Source organism: Acinonyx jubatus, chromosome A3 (genome assembly GCF_027475565.1).
Source record: "Acinonyx jubatus isolate Ajub_Pintada_27869175 chromosome A3, VMU_Ajub_asm_v1.0, whole genome shotgun sequence".
NCBI lineage: Eukaryota > Metazoa > Chordata > Mammalia > Carnivora > Felidae > Acinonyx > Acinonyx jubatus.
Window position 1 is genome coordinate 81,597,080 of NC_069388.1, and position 21,901 is coordinate 81,618,980.

General features: G+C 38.9%; 1 long non-coding RNA gene across 1 annotated transcript; it reads left to right on the plus strand.

The window, feature by feature from the left end:
• The first annotated feature begins 13,445 nt into the window (after positions 1–13,445).
• LOC128311215 (uncharacterized) lies at positions 13,446–21,515 on the plus strand. The gene is made up of 3 exons (XR_008289362.1): positions 13,446–14,861; positions 17,202–17,328; positions 20,758–21,515. It is a non-coding gene; the product is annotated as an uncharacterized LOC128311215 (long non-coding RNA).
• Positions 21,516–21,901: the final 386 nt, after the last annotated feature.

A 21,901-nucleotide genomic window follows, 5' to 3' on the forward strand; every position in this document is an offset into this window, starting at 1 on the left:
GAATTTTGTCTTTCTCTCTCAAGAGTAAATAACAATAAAACAAATTTTTTAAAAAAGGGATACAAGACAAGGACATTCTCTCTTACATGTTGTGTGAGTTTGTGACACTTAAAATGTCCAGTCATCTGCCACCATGAAGGGACAGGTCTGAGGACAAAGCCAATATACCTGGGAGAGCAGAGTAGAAAAATGGAAAGAACCTGGGTCCTTGATGGTTCGTTGGATTGGAAATCAACCAACCCTGAAGTTGTTTGACTTCCAGACTTGTTATATGATAAAATAAACTCCTTTACCGTTTCCGCTATTTTAACTTGGATCTTTGGTTGTTTGGCTGATACACCAGAACACTGCTCCCTGTGCAGAAAACAGGGCTACAATTTTTCTTCTCCTATCCCTTACTGTCTCAGTCATTTCCACTCTTCACTGGATCACCTGGACAGGGCTTCTTCCTGCTGATGGGCCCTCTGCTGCCACCATAGTAACTCAGGGGACACAGAGCCTGCTTTTGACTACTTCATCTCGAGAATGGAATCGATGCATGTAGGAATTACCCCCATAGTTCCCATAGTTCAGCAGAGACCAAAATGTAACTTTTCATGAGATTTCATGGAAAGGTTTGCAGACTATGGAAGGGAAGGGCATGTGCATGGTAGTTTACGATTGTGGCATTGGCTCAGACCCATCTTCAGGGTGTCTCTGCAGACTAGCTCCAGTCTCATTGCTGTTTTGCCACCATGCTGCTGGACTCACAGAAAGTAGAAAGAATCCCCCCATTCTGGTTCCTGTGCTATGCAAAGTGTGGTCCTCGGACCACAGTGGCAGCACCCAGCAAATGATCAGAAATGCAGAAATCTCAGGCCCTGCCCTTGACCCACTGAATCATAATTTTGTTTTAACCAAAGTCCTAGGTGATATGTATGCAGCTAAAGTTTACGAAGCTACTCTAGTCAAGGCTTATTTCTTGAATCCTCATTTCTTATTCCAAGTTTGAACTTTACCCGGGATGACTCACACTGGGGACTTCAAATTTTTTTTCCTCAGGGAAGTCTCCACCCTCACAGTGTTGTGGCCCTTTGGGCTCAATACGACAGTCACAGAACCCCAACACCAGGACATATCCCCAAATCCAGGTTGTTCAACTTTAAAAATGTCAGCCATGGGGCATCAACAGCCCAATCCAGGTAAGGTCCAGGCCAGTTCCTTTCATTTTTCAATATTCTTTTATTATGAAAGTAATATTAAAATATTAACACTTAAGATCAGAAATGAATTTTATGTTAAGTTGACATTACCTTCTCATCCTTGTCTACATACATATTCGGTTTTTACATATTTGATTCAATATTTTATGATTCAATTTTGTATTCTGCATTTCCATTCAGTTTCACACAGGTATGCTTCCATTCTGCTACAATCTTTTTATTCTTTCCCATAACCTGTATTCCCTAATCCTTAACCCTCTGAGGTAACTAATGTTAAACACCTGATTTTATCTTTGCACACTTAATCTTCATCCTTATCCAAATATATACAAACACGTATATGTCACGTTCCCCCTCCCTCCATAAAAACAGGATTGTATCAAGCATTCATAACAGCTTAATTACTTTTTTAACTATACATCATGGCAGTCTCTTCAGGTCAGTAGGCACAGAGATAACTCTTTAAAAAAAAACACATACACACAATATTCCTTTGTATGGATGCATTATAATTTCCCTTATTGATGGATATTCAGGTTGTTTCTTGTTTTTCCAGGTGTATGTTTCCTTATATAGAGAGTGTTATGTACTGTTGTTACTTATACCTCTAAAGACAGATGCTTGGAAGTGACATTGGTAGGTTGCAGGATCGTATAGGTTAGATACACTAACTGCTGTAACAAATAGATCTTTGAATATATGACGTTTCAGATATAATAAGAATAAATGTCCAAGTTAGTTCCAGGTGCTCAGGAGTCTCTGCATAGTCATTCAGGGACCCAGGCTATGGGAGCTCTGTTATCTTCAACAAGGGACTCCAGTATCCTACCTGACCTGGCACTAAGTCACCTGTTGCGAAGAAGTCTGACAAATGTAGTTTAGGTGTGCCAAGGAGGAAACAGAGACAGGTTTTGTGACCAGCTAACCAGTTTCTGCCACAAAGGTTAAATGTATAACCAGGTTTTACAAATGATGGTAAAAATTCACATCCTCACTAATAATATCTGAGAGGCCCCACCAGCCTGAATCTTTGCCAGTACTAGATGGTATCATTCTTTAAATTTGTCCAAATCTGATGAATCAGTAGGGATATTGCCTTCATTTGCATTTCCCTGAATAGTAATGGTTAAGTATCTTTTTGTAAGTTTCATAGTCATCTGGCCAATTTGTTTCAGTCTTTAAAACTTTTACTATTTTCTGTTTATTCTACCTTTTCTTTTTTTTTATTTAAAAAAAAATTTTTTTAACGTTTATTTATTTTTGAGACAGAGAGAGACAGAGCATGAACGGGGGAGGGCCAGAGAGAGGGAGACACAGAATCCGAAACAGGCTCCAGGCTCTGAGCTGTCAGCACAGAGCCCGACACGGGGCTCGAACTCAAGGACCGTGAGATCATGACCTGAGCCGAAGTCGGCCGCTTAACCGACTGAGCCACCCAGGCGCCCCTATTCTACCTTTTCTATGTTCCTTTTTTGTGGCTTTTCTTGTCTTATTTTAGATTTGTTAATTTTTATCATCCCATTTTTCCGCCTATTTAAAAAAATTTTTTTAAAATGTTTATTCATATTTGGGCGAGAGAGAGAAGGAGGGTGCACACACAGGAGTGAAGGAGAGGCAGAGAGAGGGAGACAGAGGATCCAAAGCAGGCTCCACACTGACAGCAGACAGCCCAATATGGGGCTTGAACCCACAGAACCATGAGATCATGAGCTGAGCTGAAGTCAGATGCCTAACTGACTGAGCCAGCCAGGCGTCCCTCCCCTCTGTTGTTTTTTAATGTTAAATTTTGTTTTACTACTTTTTTAGAGGCTGCCCTAGAATTTAAACATACCTTTTTGGCTAATGAAAATCTCCTATAATGTTGCAGGTGGGGTTCTGAGGCTATGAGGTGGAGACTGGTGTTCAGGAGGTCTATTGGGGAGATGCACTTGGGCTTATCACCAGTGGAAGGGAAGGAAAAGAGACAAGTTTGGCAGAGGGAGAAGTCAGGTGGTGATGCAGTTGCAACAAAGGCCAAAAGCCATCTCCAGGGGAACTCTGAAGTTGGATGGGCCTTCAGAGTCTTGAGTTTGGGTGAGATGACCAGACTTTTATATCCATATGTTGACTAGTCAGTCATTGGATGCAGGCTGCCCTGGGAAGGGGTTGTGTATCCTTGGGTACGGTGACCCTCTGAAGCTTATGGCAATTCCCAAAGAGCGGTAACAACTGAAGGAATAGATCCTGAAGTCTTGAAGGGGGTGGGGGGAGTTTAGGGTGGTACAGATTTGATTATACCACATACAAATTAGTACTTTGATCCCTTCCTAGGCAACCGAAAGACCTTAGAACACTTGAACTTCACTTGACTCATTTGATTTTATGTATTATTGTCATTTATGTTTATTCTATGTATATTTAAAATCCCATATTATTATTATTGTTCCTATGTCATATATTCATTTATGTTTACCCACCATCCTTATCCTTTCTGTGGATCTTCATTCCTTTCTGCATCTCTGAGAATCCATTTGATATCCTTTGCCTCTGTTTGAAGACTTTTCTTCAGAATTTCCTTTAGCACAGGTCTGCTGGTAACAAATTATCTTAAGTTTTGTTTGTTTTTAAAAGTCTTTATTTCATGCTCATTTTGAGGAATATTTCACTGGTATAGACTTCTAAGTTGGCAATTATTATTAAGGCAAAATAATGTCTTAATTCTTAAAGTATGTTTTCACTAGATATAGAATTCTTGGTTGACGATATTTTGTTTCAGCATTTTAAATGTTTTACCATTTTCTCTTGCTTCTGATGGGAAGTCAGGGTATTTCTAATTATTGTTCTGCTATACATTATGTGAATTTTCCCTGATTACTTTAAAGGTTTTCTCTTTATCTCTGGTGTTCAGTACTTTCAGTCTGATGTAATTGGTATTTTTTTTTTAGTATGTTCTGCTCATGCATCACTGAGTTTCCTGAGTCTGTAAATATAGGTACGTCTTCCACAAAATTTAGGGAGATTTCAGCAATTATTTCTTTAACTATTATTTATACCTCAATATCTATCTCTCTGGAATTCCAGTCACATATATGTGAGGCCTTATGATATTTGAGGCTCATGTTCTTAGCTGGAGTCTGTCTTGTACATATGGTTCAGGGGTCAGTCAAGGATTTGGGCAGAGGTTTTTTTTTTTAATGTTTATTTATTTATTTTGAAAGACAGAAAGAAAGAGAGAGCACAAGTGGGGGAGGAGCAGAGAGAGAGGGAGAGAGAGAGAATTCCAAGCAGGCTCTGCACTGCCAGTGTGTAGCCCAACGTGTGGCTCGAACTCACCAACTGTGAGATTGTGGCCTGAGCTGAAATCAAGAGTCAGACGCTTAACTAACTGAGCCACTCAGGTGCCCCAGATTCAGGCAGAGTTTAAACACAAAGTTATGGTTGCCCTTTCTGGTTCTCTACTTTATGGAATTGTCTCTCACTTCCAATGACTGTGGTTACCCCAAGCTATGAATTCTGGTTTCTCTTCAAGACAATAATGTGAGTTTTCTGTTGGAGTTCTAGTGGGTCCACCCTGTGTGGCACTGACTTTGGCCTATACAGGCCAAATGGTATAAAAATGGGTAACTTAACCTAGGCTGTTCCTTCTTCCCAAGTGTCCACTCTTCTCTACAGTCTACTTGCTTGTGTTCACTCTTGAGTTATTTTTTTGAATTTTGTCCAGAGTTTGTGGTTGTGATCTGAGGGAGATTTAACTATGTAGAGGTTACTTCACAACATCAGAAGTGGAAGCCCCATTGCTTTCTCACGGCACTTAGAAAATATCACTCCATTCTCTCCTAGCTTCTATTACTTCTGTTGGGAGTTCAGCTGTCAGTCTTATTCTTCTACTGAAGAGAATGAGTCTTCTGCTCACTGCCACCCCTACCCCCTGCAAACATTTAGGATTTTCTCTCTATCTTTGATTTTAAAGTTTTACTATGTTTGTTAAGATGTGGGATTCCTTCCCACACCTTTGGGTAGTAATTCTGTTTGGGATTTATAGTACTTCTTGAATTTGTGATTTATTTTCTTTTATCAATTTTGGAAACTTCTTAGCTATTAGCTCTTCTAATAATACTGGGCCCATCTAGTCTCGCAGATGGTTGCCCTCTGAAACACACAAACAGATTAAAGCAGATTTTAATCTAGGTATTCCAGTTGTTCTCAGTGGTAAGTTAGACTTACCATAGACTTACCATAGACTCTGCCACCATTGCCAGAAGTGGAAATCCTTAGTTTTTTTTCTCACCAAGAGCTCAGAATGCCTCAGGATTTAGTATTAACTTGTAGCATCTTTTTACATGAGAAAAAAATCATTAAATTTCAAGGCTGGTTGTGTTAGTCCAAGAGAACCAAAAGAAAACACAACATATCTTAAATGTCCACAAATAGGGTCAGATTTTATTTTATCAGGATATTCAGCTGCTTTATGTTAATCCTGTGTCAATAAGCAATTATTATTTTCATGTGATCCTTTATAATATGGGGACTACTCTAGAAGCTTACCGTTGTATCTAAAATGGGACAAGTTGTCACTGCAGGGTTTTTTGTATGTGGGAACAAAGTAGCTATCAGGTTAATACTTTGCCTGGTGCTGATCGCCATAAATCCATAGCCATACTGAGCTGTCATGATGACTCAGGTTGGAATGAATCTTGTATAACTGTAGAATTGTTTATACATTATTGGTTTGGAAGAGCAGAGGTTGTGTTAAGGGCAGCCTAAGTCACCTCATCCCACACAGGGGACATGAAACTCAATGATCATGGCACAGGCCACAGCCTTTTCTCTCCATCTATTATCTGCTGCCTGCCCAAACTATGTACCCATAATCCCCAATTCACCTGCTTTTGGTTGCCTCTAACTGATCTTTCCATACACTTTCATTCTCCCATCTTTGCTTTTCTTTTACCTCTAAACCCACATCTTCATCCCTGAGTTCCTGTCGCACAGACCCATGCTTGTTAGGGCAGACAGAAGGGACCAGTTCTCAGCAAACACTTTGTGAGTGATAATGAGATATGCAGAAGGATGGTGCCTGCAAACAGGGGAGGACTTGGGAGTGCAACAGTCTTGGGCTCCCTCACTCCAGCCTGCAAGTGACATGCAGCGATTTTCTGGATTGTTTCAGCAACCTTTATGAAACATATAATAATGTTCTTACCAGCAGATCAAGACTTTCTTTAGCCTTTCTGCCCCTGTTCTCACTTAGAGAGTACTATTTTAATAATAAACAGCACTATTTAATTTAATTTAAATGTACTGTTGCAAGCTTTTTTGCAAAATCCAGACCTTGGGAAGCTTACAAAATAAATAATTTGGGTCTTGTAACAAATAAATTTCAAAGGAAAAGATTGAGAGAGAACCTATGGGCTGAGAAAAGAGTTAAGCAACAAATCAATCAATTGAAATGAACAGACATTATTTGGATCTTTATTAAAACAAATGTACGGTTAAAGATGTATGGCATTTATGAGGCAATTAGAAATTTGAACACTGGTTGGATATTCGATATTAAAATATTATTGTTAAGATTCTAGATGTGATAAGGGTGCCTGGCTGGCTCAGTCGGTAAAGCATGTGACTCTTGATCTCAGGGTTGTGAATTCAAAGCCCCATGTTGGGCATAGAGAGTACTCAAAAAAAAAAAAAAAAAAAAAAAAAAAAGAAAGATCTTAGTTGTGATAGTGGTATTGTGGCTGTGCTTAGAAAGAGTCCTTTTAGAGACACATACTGAAATATTTGTGGATGAGATGAAACAATGTTTGGGATGAGCTTTGAAATAATATGATGAGGGAAGCAGGTAGAAGTCTAGATCATATAATGTTGATAGTTATTAAAACTAAGTGAAGAGAACATGGGAGTTTGTTACACCTTTTTGTCTATTTTCGCACAGGTTTGAAATTTTCCATAACAAAAAGAAAAAAAGATCTCTGTATCTTTGGGCAACTTTGTAGAAAGAGTTCCAAAGAGCTCACAATTAATAACAACTCACCTTGTCCATCCCATTTTGCATAATATCTCCAAACTGAAGCTTCTGGGTCTGAAAAACATAGCACATATTGTGGGGTGGATTTTCAATTTCACATAAAATGCATATTGGCCTGAAGCCTGTTCTCTTTTATGCTGAATGCTTTGCAAGGGATCATCCAGGTTATTATTCTATTTTGTCTACGTGTCTGGCTAATACTCACATTAGTGCCTTTGAAATGTCTATCACATACTGTAAGGCTGCCCCAACTTTTTCGAGACCACACTTGGTCCTGAATATTCCAGACAAAGAGTGAATGGATAAAATGGAGTTTGGTAGAATTTCTTTCCACATGGCTAAATATTAGTTGAGTCTGTACTGGGTGTCAGGTGCTAAGTATTTTACATATAGTTTTCCTGAAATCCTCATAATTATTCTGTGGAAACATACAATTATGATACATTTTTTTAAGACAAGAAAATGGAAGCGTGGAGAATGTACCTAACTTCTCCAAGGTCACAAAAGTGGTAATTAAGGTATGAAACCAGCTGGTGTTTGAAACTTAGGCTGTTTGACCCAAAGTCTGCACTCTGCCATGAACTCTAAGTTCTAGGGTAATTCAATTTATTGCAGATTAAATTAAATTTAGGCTCCTTGAAATATGTATATTTTGGCAAAGGTAAAAAAATAAGATTAAAACAAAATAAAAGAAAAACCAAATGTCAAAGCTCCAAAGACATGTTAGGTTTGCTAGAATTTAAAGTCTTATGGGGCTGGGCAGGGTGAAGTGGTTGGCATCATGGGAGTGACCTTCCATGAAGCCTTCTGGAGTCTTCCTCAGAGTACTTTACAACTGCACATGGTATATCTTCTTCTCTTTTTTGGCCACTGAAGGCAAGGATGAAATAGACTTTCTTGATCCGCAAGATTTGGCAATCCTGGTAATGACCCGAGATTTTGTTTTCCACGGGTCCTGTTACACTGTCATTGGCAGTATACCCAGGTGTTTCTTGGTCTCTTAGCAGACTGTCAGTGTAAGGCTCTCTCCCTGGGCATGAGATAATGGCCAGACTGAGTTCAGGAGAGAAATAGATCAGTCCTCCATGAAGGCTTCTGGCATCTCCTAGTTTGGTTTTGTTTTTCAGTTGGTTTGGGTAACTTAAGGCCAGTAAAAGATAAACTGCACACAGTGGTGAAAGTAGGGGGAATCTTGTAAGGAAGATAAAGATCTAAGATGGAGAATAATTTAAATCTGTGCCATACTGGAAAATTCTTTATGGCTTGTTTTATAGTGCTCTGAAGTATGCTCATTTGAAATATCCCCAATGGACGTGGTAGCCAAGAGAAGCCTGTGGCTACGTGGCTATTGCTAGAGGATGTGGCTTTCAGTCTATGTACTTCTAGCCCTTGACAATGATGATATTGGGAGGAAGTCTGAAATTGGGAGTAGCCAAGCTTGAAATCCCTTGGGAAGATGAACCATGCTAGAATAGGCTTTCAAAGGAGGCATCCATTAAAAAGACTCAGTGTGTGAAATCCTTGCCATAAAACATACCAGTTCTTTCTGACTGTGCGGAGATTACTGGGCTGAAGTCAAGCACCATGGGTAGAAGAGAAGTGTAAAAGAGCTGGATCAGTTACTTTTGAGTGGGAGCAGCAGGTAGCATGCCTATGAGGCCAAACTTCTAAGAAATTTAAGACCTATATCAGGAATAGCCCTCTCATCAGCTGATAGAATTCTGTTGCCCCCAGACTATCTATAGAAGGTTCCATGTTTTTTTTTTTTTTTTTTTTGGTTGTACAGTTATCTTGTTGACTAGAGGGTCAGAGCTGATGTTCACTCTCTTCCAGATCTTGCTATGCAGTTGTTTAGCTAGGCACCTGCCCATAGAGACTTGGGCCATTTCTTTAGAGAGCCAAGATTAGGGGAGATATGGGATTTGCTCGTCTTTTTTCCACCTGAGAGGGAGAATGTTTCCTAGGGATTCTTTAAAGTAAAAGTTCAAAGCACTGTCTTTATAAGATAGAACTCTCTACAAAATACTTCTCTTTGCAGTAGCATTGAATGTAGATGCTTCTTGATTTTCCAGCTCCCTCATTAATATGGCTACTCAGAAAAGAATTCAGAGAGCAAATTTCTTCCTTCTCTCTACCTTTTAGTTTTAGTTCAATTGCTTCTTTGGCCCAATAACTGGTACCACAGAAAAAGCATCTTATTGAGTTTTAAAGAGAGCAGAGCTTTTTTTTTTTTTTTTAATGTTTATTTATTTTTTCAGACAATGCAAGAGACAAGAGTGCAAGCAGTGGAGGGGCAGACAGAGGTAGACACAGAATCTGAAGTGGGCTCCAGGCTCTGAGCTTTCTGCCCAGAGCCTGATGTAGGGCTCGAACTCACGAACTGTGAGATCATGACCTGATCTAAAGTCGGATGCTCAACCGACTGAGCCACTCAGGCGCCCCAAGAGAGCAGAGCTTTTAACAGAAGTTGTATATTTCACCTTTGGTGTGGATTACCCATAATTCCACCTTGGTCTCTTAGATTCATATGCAAACAATTTATTAAGGCGGTGCTCCTAGGAGAATAGGTAAGGAAGTGGAGGGACCAGAACAGGAGGCAGGAAGACGTTATTCAAGTTATTATGGCTGCATAACAAATTGCCTACAAATTTAGTAGTAAAACTATGGCACCATTTAGTTTGCTCACAGATCTACAATTTGGTCAGGGCTCAGCATGGACAGGTCATCCCTGCTCTACCTGGCATTGGCTGGAGTGGCTGAGGTTTGTAACCCTAAGGAGGGCCCTGGTACACCCCATGCACAGAAAAGCCGTAAAACACCAGAATTTACAGCAAAGAAAGAAATTTAATTTGCCAGGCAGCCAAACTACCAGACTGGAAAAAGATCTCAAATCTGCCTCCCTGGGACATGGAAGGGGCAGGGTGTGAGTTTTTATGGAATTTTAAGGAGAACGTGGAGAAATGTGATTGGAAACCTGAAAGGGTGAGGTAAAGGCAGGTAATTATGGGTTTACCCACACTGTCCTGTGTTGCAGGCTCAAATATGGCGGCGTGGCCATGCTGGGGTGGAGATTTCAGGCCCTTTGCGCCCACGTAGGGGGCACTGGCACAGGCCAAATGAGAATACCAGTGTCTCCACTGGTCTGAACCGGTATGAGGTGGGCCTCTTGGCTCCTGACAAACAGTCTAAGCAAGTATCTTGTGACTTGTTGGTCAGAGATTTCATCTATGGGAACCTTACGGCCTATTACTTGGTCTCCAAGCCCTTGGGAAGCAGTGTGCCTTAGGTTATAGTATACTTCCCTCTCGCTACCCTGAATGTAAGACAACAATAAATTTAGCTTATTTGAAGTAGATTAAATGTAAAAGTTTACTCGTAAAACGCTGGTTTCTGGCTCATGCCCTCCTATGTCTGGTGGTAGATTCTGGCTGTCAGCTGGAACACCTCCACGCAACCTCTCCATAGAACACAATATGTAGGGGGGGAATGTTGTAAAATGATGCCATTTTTAGTATGATACAGAATATATAAATTTAATAATTGTAGTCCACGGTATATTACTTATAGGTACATACAAGAGGTGTAAAAGTATGGAAATATGGAGATAATCAGTTCAAAATAATGATTACATCTAAAGGTCTGTAGACATTTGAACTTCTTGTGTGATGTTTTATTTGTGGAAAAAAGAGCTGAAGCAAATATGATAAACCATTAACATTTGTTACATGTGGATTAAAAAAATCATGGATATTTGCTGTTATTTGTATCTTCCTACATACAAACATTTTTTTTATAAAGGAAAAATTTTGGAAAATAAGAATATCTTTTAAGTTGAAAGTATTTATGTTAGTATTACCTAAAAAAGGCAATATGGTTGAGGTGAAAATATAGCAGCATATAATGAAAAAAAAATGAATAAAATGATGGATTATAAGAAAGATATGAATTGGAAGTTAAAACCTGTAATAGAGTATGGCAGTGTAGAACATGTATTGTGGAAAATGAAACTTTTCTCTGAATATAGAGAAAAAGGGAGGAAAATTAAAATGATGAGGGAAAGGATAGATATAGGGGCCAGAAAAAAGAGACCAGCAAAAATGATAATGTTCTTGAGCAGAGAACCCTTCAAATTGGACAAAATTGGTAATTAGGTGGTCTTCCTGGGGCAAAGGAAGACTTGAATAAAGATGGAAAGGATTCACAGTGATCTTAATAAGATTCACAAAAGAATCCTACTCCTAGACTCCTCCTGTGTCTTTTGAATTATAAGGCTAAAGAAAAGATTCTTAAGCATCCAGGCTCAACAACAATCTACCCAGAAATAGAAATCTGCCTGGTTTTAGGATTCTCCCTACAGAACTATCTGTCAGAAGACAATGGCAATCCACACTTTTGAAGGCTGGGAGGAGAGAATCCTGCAACCCAAGTATTGTCTTAGTTTGTGACAAGAAACAAACTTCTTTGTTTCCAAGAAGTACTTGGAAATGAGGAAGCCATACTATAAAAAGAGTTACAAGTACCTTCTTATTCTGTTTAGATTCCACAATCAGGAATCTAATTTTACTAGATATTTTAAAATAACTTTGTAAACCAGGGGAAGAAGCTAGGGTCTGCAAAGTTTCCATTCGTTGTTATTGTTGGTTTTTGCTATTTTTCTTTCAATATCAGGAAATGTATTTTTTTGTGTAATATTTTTTACTTCATGGTTTAGGTGGAATTCTCCAGCTTAAAACACAACAAAACCACTTCTTTTCTACTCAAAAACAAGGACTGCAATATTTAAATGACAGTGACATTATGTTTGCAGAATTACTAAGCCCAGAAAGTATTTTTTTCTCCCTCCACTGAAACTGATTCTTATTCAGCAATATAATAGCATTGCATTGAAAGGAACTTGAGTAACGATTGTCTGCTCTTAGAACTCATTTTGAATGACCTGAGTGTATAGGCTTTTTTTTTTGTAATTATGAAAAATGAATAAACTACCAGTGGCAGATATAATCTGTGATTAAGACCCTCTTTGTAACATCTTCCAACTAGGACTTGTGAGTGACTCTTCTTGGGTTAATTGTACTTAAAATCAGAATATGTAATATAATCTTAACTGTGTTAAATTATGCATAGAAAAAGAACTTTAAAGAAATAAAATAGTAAATGAAGATATCTCTGGTTGGTGAAATTCTGGGTGATTTTCTTTATGTATTTTTATATTTAAACAATTTTCTATGATAATAAATTATATTTTTATAGTCAGAAAAATAGGTGATATTATGAAAATCAACAATAGATTTTTTATATATATCACATAATACAAATTAGGTAAATGTTATACATGAGTAAAAGATTGAGGGAAGTATACATACCACAGTGTTGAATGGACAGTCTGCTGTCTTTGGCTGTTAGAACTACAGATGATTTTTTTTTCTTTCTTCTCTTTCTTTTCTTCCTTTATTTTTAAAAAAGTTTTTACATGTGAAATGGCTATGTATATTTTTCTTGAAAAAAATACTTTATTTTATAAATATACAAAAATAAAAAATATCTTATTCAGCTTAAGAATGCTAAGATGAGTGTATATAGAAAAGATATACTTGCCATTTTTAATTCTTTAGAAATCATGTTTATTTAAACTATAGTCCGTGTAGAGCTGCTTTTAGACAATAGGCTTCAGCAAGGAAGATTTGAGCATGGCAAAAGGGACCACAGTGACTACTGAGTTAAATGCAAACAGGCTTATGAAGTGACCCCCCCCTCTAAATGGCCAGAGGCCCTAACTGACCAATAGGCTACTTATAACTAGGCATAATTCCTAAGATTACCAAAAAGGAAAAATTCCCTATGGCCCCATACTCCTTCACTCTGCCCTGTAACTATAGCCCCTCACCACTGCCTCATGGCAGACAGTCTCTCTTTGCTGTCCTGCCCGCTGCTCCCTTGCAGTGTATCCAATAAACTTCTACCTCTTTTGCTCTGCCTTGGGTGAATTCCTTCACCTCCCATGTCGCTATCCCCACAGTCCTCTCCTCTTACAAATAGATTGCTTTAACAAAATGAAGTATAGTATAACACACAAATAAATTGCTTTTAAAATTTATGGTCGTCCAAACACTGAAATTCACTGTAAGACCCATACTAAGGAAATACTGGTAATAAAAATAATTATTTTAAGTAAAATAGCTATGATGAAATTAACACTATTAAGTAAAATTATTACTATGAAACAGAAGACCCAGCTTTTAGGCTTGAAATTCCAAACAATAGTTTAGGAGCAAAAAGAGCTTTTGAGTTGACTTCAAGTCCAACTTCATTATTTGATGAATGAGGAAACTGAGTGGGAAGAAGTGAAATGAGTAGTTCTGAGTTTCACATTAATTTGCAGGAGAATTCAGGGTTCCAGTGATTTCTCTTATAACCATGCTCCTGGAGAGGACTGTCTTTGACAGGTGACACAGAAGAAAATGACATATGCAGACTATTTACTCACTTATCTTCATATACAAATAAAATATGGCCTATTTTTGCTTTTGCAATTATGTGAAGCACCTTTGATTCTTGAGTCATAGCCCCATAGCTAAAGCTGCTTGGTGACCATCTTGAAAGGAAGCACAAAATCCCCAAGGCTATACTTCTTGCTCAGAATTTTACTATATAGAATTCCACTGCAGGAAAATCTATGAAGAGTTCACTGAAAATCGAACAGCTTCTAAGATTAAACTAGCAAAATATATTTAGTTCCTCTTGTACTATTTTTTAGATTAAAATCAGTGAAACATACACTTCAAAAGGTATTTCAGGTTTTACCGAACCCACTGTGCTTCCAGAATAATGAAAAACATCTATCAAATAGTCTAACTTTAGATTCTAGAGTTTAGAAGATAAGAGAACAGTGATGAGGAAAATGATTGCATAGGCATGGCAGTGGTGTGGGGTGGTGCTAATAATTATTTCACTTGCAGTGGACAGGCATCCAAGGATATTCCGGGCAAGTCTCATTTTCTGAGGCGCATTCTAGTCTTATGAAGGCACCGTAGCTAATTTTTTTGAGATATATTTGAGATTGGACTCTGGTGTTGAGTTGTTCTGAATATGTGGCAGCATAATGACATACTATCTGGAATTTTAGGCTCCCCTTTAATGTGCAAGTGATCAAATTTACCATTTCCACTAGATGGCATTAGAAACTTCTGAAGCCAAGAGCTAATTGACTAGTCACCTTTGTTATGCTGTAAATTACACCTGCACATTTTAAGAGGTAGTTGGCATTCGGCTTTCTGGTGTGTTTTAACTCTTATACCAGGTACATGGTTAAGGCATTGGTATCGGGTCTCTCCCTCAACATAAATAGTTGCTGGGATTATCAAAATGTCACTCCACATCTCATATTAAAAGCAAGTGTTTTGGAAGCAACATACACCCTCACCCCACGGTAAATCAAAACCAAGTAATACTACCTCCTCCTGTCCTAGCTAGGTAATCAGTTTAGAGCAAACATATTAGGTGAAAAGGGTAAACCAAAACTTGTATTTTCCCAGCATTCAGGGGAATTTTTGTTTGTTTCTTTTGAACAGGATGCCACATTTCAAACAGGAGGGGGCCAAGAGAAAATCTGAAGATTTGTCAGCTGCTTCTAGCGGTTGTTATAGAGGAACTGTGTAGGTTTTTAAATTATAAATGAAAATTTATGGTGACTAGAATGGGTACACGTCCCGTGTTTCTGAAAAGTCTTCACTTCTTTAGATGCTCTGTCTAGCTAAACCAAGAAATAGTAGGTTTGGTGTGTGTGTGTGTGTGTGTGTGTGTGTGTGTGTATGTGTGTGTGTATGTGTGTGTATGTATCTTTTTCTTTTCTCACAGTGGTGTGTCTGCGGCTGCCGCTCTAGTCACCACTACTGCCTGCTTCCTAGCCTGGCTTTCATCATTTCTTCCTGTTGATTGGTGTCACCTCGCAAGCTTAGAATGTCTCCCTGTCTGTTCAGAGTGTGAACACATTCCTCAGAATGCTGATCTGCTCGTTTCACACCAGTGTCAAAATGACTTATTAAATTCAGCACCTCCTGATACTCAGTGGCTGATGTGTTGCTGTCCAAACAGTAAATGACAATAAGCATATGCAGCTGGTGGGCCTAGCAAACTCATTTAATTTGATAAAAATGTCACTGCAACATGCTTTAAATCGCTGTCCTTTTCATCATTGCTAATTGCTAGCTATAGACCTTTTTCCTATGCTTAATACAAGTGTTAGAATACTGCTCCTTCCAGCCTGATTAAGAATTAAAAAAAAATGTAGAATTCCTTTTCAGTGGCAGCATTATTTCATCAAGAGATGGATTTTGCTCTTAATTAGCCAACATGCCACTAGGGAAGCTTCAGAGTCATGGGTGTGAAACAGCCTCAAGCAGGAGATCAATCTAAAGGAAAAAAATGGTGGCTGGGGAATAATTGGCAGCTCCGGTGAACGTGGGCTGGTTATAACAGTGACAATATGTTCCAGTGGAATATCACAAACCTCTCTCCCCTATTTCCAACTTGGCACATTTCAAGCTCAACAAAAGCTGAACAATATATCCCATGGTTATTTGTCTATTGTTTTGTTTTTTTTTTCTTGCTGCTTCATTGAGGTTTTCTCATATGTTGGGTTGACAATCTGGACATGTCCCCCGAATGGATTAGGGGATTAAGAAGAAATATGAATTCTAAAAATAATAATCCTTCAGTAGCTTGGTGCTTAAAAACAGATCTGGAACTGATCTATACAACGGAAGACAGGCAAACTTGCACTAATTTGCTAAACCCAAATGTTGATTTAACATACACGTACACACACGCACACATGCATGCACACACACAAACTGAACTCAGACTTTTTTTGAATGATGCCTACCATATTGAGTAGAAACTGACTCCATTTTTAAAAATTATATAGTCAAAAAAATGGCAACATAAAATTTTTTCTGAAGTGAGTTGATACTGAATTTTGTTCAAATTCCTACTTTGTTTTCCTTTTATTTTATTACTATTATTTTTTTAATGTTTATCTATTTTTTTTGAGACAGAGAGAGACAGAGCATGAATGGGGGAGGATCAGAGAGAGAGGGAGACACAGAATCTGAAACAGGCTCCAGGCTCCGAGCTGTCAGCACAGAGCCCCACACGGGGCTTGAACTCACGAACCGCGAGATCATGACCTGAGCTGAAGTCAGACGCTTAACTGACTGAGCCACCCAGGTGCCCTTGTTTTCCTTTTAAAATAGCTCTGTGTGTGGAGCCTGACTCTTAGAACAAATGAACTGACAGGCACGCAGGCCACTAGGCCCTCTGCCCACCCATTAATGCCTCATTCCAGGAGGCTTTATCTGGGATTTGATTTGTGTAAAGTGGTCTGGACGAAGAAGGGGGAGTCTACCCTTCCTTCTGATATTCTTGCATTTTAGATGTTGGTAGCCTTTCTCCTTCCCTTCACTAAACATGGAGCATTGATCCTGCCTTATTTCCTAAGTTATTGATGTGGTTGAATGTATTTCTTAAAAGTGTTTATTAAAGGAAACAGCATAGTCATTTTGGTGCAAGTTCCAAGTGATCTCCCCAGTTATCTTGCTATAGTCTTCTTGCTTTGATTGGCCAGTCTAAGTAAGTCAGTTGAAGACATAGGTAACCTCCTTTGAAAAAAATTTTTGCTTTGATTTCTATTCTACATCTAAAGTAAAGTACATTTTGGGGGGCGCCTGGGTGGCTCAGTTGGTTAAGTGTTTGACTCTTGATTTTGGCTTAGGTCATGATCTTGTGGTTTGTGAGATCAAGCCCTGTATCAGGCTCTGTGATGATAGCATGGACCCTGCTTGGGATTCTCTATCCCTCTCTCTCTGCTCCTCCCCTGCTCGTGTGTGCACCCTTCTCTCAAAATAAATAAATAAGTAAATAAGTAAACACACAAAAAAGTAGATAATCTCAGGCTGTAAGAGGTTGTTTCATTTTCTTTTCTCTTTGTGTGATAGTGATACCTTTACCTCTGGTGTGTATAAGAAGAAAATGTCTGTTCTGGAAGGCTCATGGAGTCTCTTTATGCTTAAATTGAGCATTGCTGGAGAGCAAGACTCTTCCTGATCAACATGGGTCCACCAGGTCAGTTCCAAATGAGAAGGGACCAAAGACTCTGTGTGCTGATTAACATGAGGGGGTGTCATCAACCATATTAGAGTCACCAGAAACTATTTTTGGGTACTGATGTGGGTGCATGTTCCATACTTGGCAGGTACATGGTGGAAAGCAAAGCTGGTACCCCTTGGGTTGACATGGTGGAGTGCAAGAAACCCATCCATGTTTTCAGCCAGGTGCAACTCCACTTTACATATCAGTGCCACAGGGTCTGTTTCCAAATAAGTTTTGAGCCACTTTTTTAAATTTTCAGTTCATAAGGGAAATCATGGTTATATCATCCTGAATGAGACTCTGGGTTCTCCAAGTTTTGGCCTCGTCTTAACACCACCTCTTGTTTGTTGACTGGCAGAGACTCTTCTAGAGTTACTATATTGCCTGACACAAGCTAGAAGGTAGTTTTTGTCTGTCACATTAAAGGCTTTTTTCCCTCATGCATAAATAATATATATATAGTCTCTTCTGAAATACGAAGGAAATAAAGTCCCCATTCACTCACTGTGTCCCAATCCAGGCCTGCTTCCAGAGGAGACAACCCTCATGCCTTGGCCTGTGTGCATTGGTTTACATTTTCCTGTACACTCACATATAAGATGGTGGGCTTCTAGAAATCATCCAGGGTTGTTTTGGTGGTTTCTTTTTCCAAACATGAATGGTATCACCCTATGTGGACAATTCCACAGCTTGCTCTTTTAATCAAATCATGTGTCTGAGAACTGGCCAGGTTGTTCTATGGAGACCTGAGTTATTCCTTGGAAAATTTCATAGGCTTTAATAAAATAAAAAGTGCAGACAAGAAACAACAAGTGTTGGCAAGGATGTGGAGCAAAAGGAACACTTGTGCTCTGTTGGTAGGAATGCAAACTGGTGCAGCCACTGTGGAAAACAGTATTGAGGTTCCTCAAAAAGTTAGAAATAGAACTACCCTACAATCCAGTAGTCTTTGGTAACTATTGGTTTGTCCTGTATAATTAATAGTCTGTTTCTTGGTTTCTCTCCCTCTCTCTCTTTTCCCCTTGGCTTATTTTTTTTCTTAAATTCCACACATGAGTGAAATCATATGGTATTTGTCTTTTCTGACTGATTTATTTTGCTTAGCATTATGTTCTCTAGCTCCATCTATGTCATTGCAAATGGCAAGATTTCATTCTTTTTTATGGCTGAATAATATTCACACACACACACACACACACACACACACACACACACACACACACCACATCTTCTTTATTCACTAATGATGGACTCTTGGGCTGCTTCCAAATTCCACATCTTGGCTATTGTAAATAATGCTGTGTAAACCTAGTATATCTTTGAATTAGTGTTTTTGTGTTCTTTGGGTAAATAAGTAGTGTGATTGCTGGATCATAGGGTAGTTCTGTTTTCAACTTTTTCAGGAATTTCCATACTGTTTTCCATAGTGGCTGCACCAGTTTGCATCCCCACCAATAGCACACAAGTGCTCCTTTTTCTTCACATCCTTGCCCACCTATGGTACAGGAACAAAAATAGACACATAGTCCAATAGAATAGAATAGGAAACTCAGAAATAAACCCACAATTATATGGTCAATACTTCAACAAAGCAGGGAAGAATATCCAATGGGAAAAGGACAGTCTCTTCAACAAATGGTGTTGGGAAAACAGGACAGAAACATGCAAGACAATGAAACTGGACCACTTTATTACACTATACACAAAAATAAGTTGAAAATGGATTAAAGAGCTAAGTGTGAGACCTGATACCATAAAAATCCTGGAAGAGAACACAGGCAGTAACCTCTTTGACATCAGCTGTAGCAACTTCTTTCTAGACACGTCTCCTGAGGCAAAAGGAAACAAAAGCAAAAATAAGCTATTAGGACTACATCAAAATAAAAAGCTTCTGCACAGTGAAGGAAACGATCAACAAAACTAAAAGGCAATCTGCAGAATGGGAGAAGATATTTACAAATGACATATCCAATAGAGGGTTAGTATCCAATATATATATAGAACTTACAAAAAAAATCACCTGCTTTATTTACTCTTGAAGCTACATTGGGGTCTAGGTCCATGTTTCTGATATGAGTGTCCTAATTTTGAGGCCAGATCTATGCCAACATAGGGAGTACTTCAGGATGAACAAATGTTTTGAAAAAGTGTCTTTTGATATTTTTTCTTTTATTTTTTTAAATATAATTTATTGTCACGTTAGCTAACATACATTGTATATAGTGTGCTCTTGGCTTCGGGGGTAGATTCCCGTGATTCATCACTTACATACAATACCCAGTGCTCATCCCAACAAGTGCCCTCCTCGATGCCCATCACACATTTTAATATTTTATTTGATTCTGCCAGCCAAATAGTTTAGTGAATGTTTGGGCTATCCTAACCCTACAAATCTTTTAAAGATGTTTCCCCAGCGGGTTTACTTCCCATATTCAATAGGAAAGTGTGTAGTTAAAATGTGGGAAGCACTTGCTGGAGAAATATCGTCCTCAAAAGCACAAATATGGAGAGGACAGTGGTTCCTAAACACGTGTTTATGATGGTATCATTGGTCAGTAGAAGTTTCTCATTTTGAAATGACTGCAAATCAGAATGAGAGGATAGACTCAGTAGCTCAGTTGTTTTATAAATGAAAGGGTTTGGATCCTCCCCCAGAGATCTTCAGAGTTTTGGTAACTCAGTGGCTAATTCTAAAGAGAATCCATTTCTAAAAATGGTCCATTTATTGCGGCAGTTTGAGAAGGCACCAATGGGTACTAATGGATGAACTATCCCTGAAAAAGGAATTGTTGTTAACAAAGTTCTGTTTGTAAATTCTGCTTGCCCATGGAATTAACTAATTTTTGCATTTCAGTACCAAGATTTGGAACTTCGCATAGATGTATTTGAACATAAAATTTTAAAGCCATTGTTGCCCTGGCTACGTGCTACAGACACCCCCCCCCCCCCCCACACACACACACATCCCCCATCGACCACCTGGTTAGTTTTCTGAGAGTTTCTGCGGGAAAGGTTTACAATGGCTGGTTCCTGGTTTGATGTCATATCGATAAATTATGGTGCTTTAAACAGATGTGATCTCACAGCATGGAATCCTTCAGGGTAAAGCTCGTGAAAAGGTTTCTTTCCCCTCTTGGTTTCATTGTAGTTTTGTTGTTTGGAGGTTTTATGTTGTTCATTTAGTTTCCTGGCTATTGGGGTTTTATAGTCGTATTTCCTTTGTTTAATATAATTTCCTTTTTTCTTTTAGCTATTTTTGTTAGGGTGCCCAGAGGCTTCAGTTATGAGTGGCTGTAAAGTAAAATATATTATGATTATTACAATGATAAAGTATAAGCTTTTAAGAGTCTGCTTATATTGACCCATATATTCTCTTTCTCCCTCTTTCCAACATGCACACAGAGGCACATTGGAAATGTGATAGAAAACGGCTGCCAATTCAAAAGCAGGAAAAGAGCAAACCCACATATACAGCAAGAGAGCTGTGAGCTGGACTGGCTCCCAGCAGAAGTGAGACTGGGAATCTTGGATTCAGATTGGTTGCCTCTTCTCTCCTCTGTGATGTGGCAGAAGATGTCAGCACCTATGCTTGAACTTAGTCATTACTGCTTACTTCCCAAACGTTTCCCAGCTCTCTGACTCCCTCGAGTCTTAGCTTCCTCATTTGTGAGTTAGAGATGATGGGCTCTTCATACTGAGGCTATTGTGAGGGCTCAATGGAAGCACCAAGCACGGATCCTGGGATACAGTAGGTGCTTCATAAATGCAAACCAGCATGAACATGAACTATATTCCTGCCTGCCCCCTCATGATGCCTGGTCTCTGGCAGCTGGTCTCTGGTGCTCTGGGCTCACTGAGACCTGGCAGTTTTCCCAGAGTGGCACTAAATCCATGTCTGTCTTTGGTGTCTTGGTACTTAAGTGTTCTGTGCCACCAGTTCCCTTCCAGCCACAGATCCTGGCTCACTCTGACAGAACCTTGTTTCTGCTAGTAGTCATGCTTAAAAAGGGGCTAATGACCACTCAAGTGTGAGATGATGATTTATGAATGCCATCCCTCCATACAGTGTTTGCAATATTGCAGGTTTTGCTTTTATTTTATTTGGCACTAGAAAGGCATCAAGAATAAAAGGAAACTCTCTAAAATGGTGGAATATAAGCAGTGTAATTTTTTTTTTTTTTTTTTTTTTTTTTGTGGAGGGGAAGGAGGCTTTTTATCCTAAAAGTTTTCACATCATACCCCAATTTTAGCTGCGGAGTCTAGTCTCTCCACCAGTATGATTCCTTACCATGCTGGATTGGATAGTGTCCCCCACAAATTCAGGTCCATTTGGAACCTGTGAATGTGATCTTATCTGGAAGTAGTCATCGAAGATGCTCATGGTAAGATGAGGCCAGATTGGATTAGGATGAGCCATAATCCAATATGACTGAGTCTTAACACGAATAGGTAAATTTGAACATAGACCTATAGACATATGGGGGATCAGCCTGTGTGAAGACAGAGACAGAGATTGGAGAGAAGTGTCTGTAAGTCAAGGAGCAAA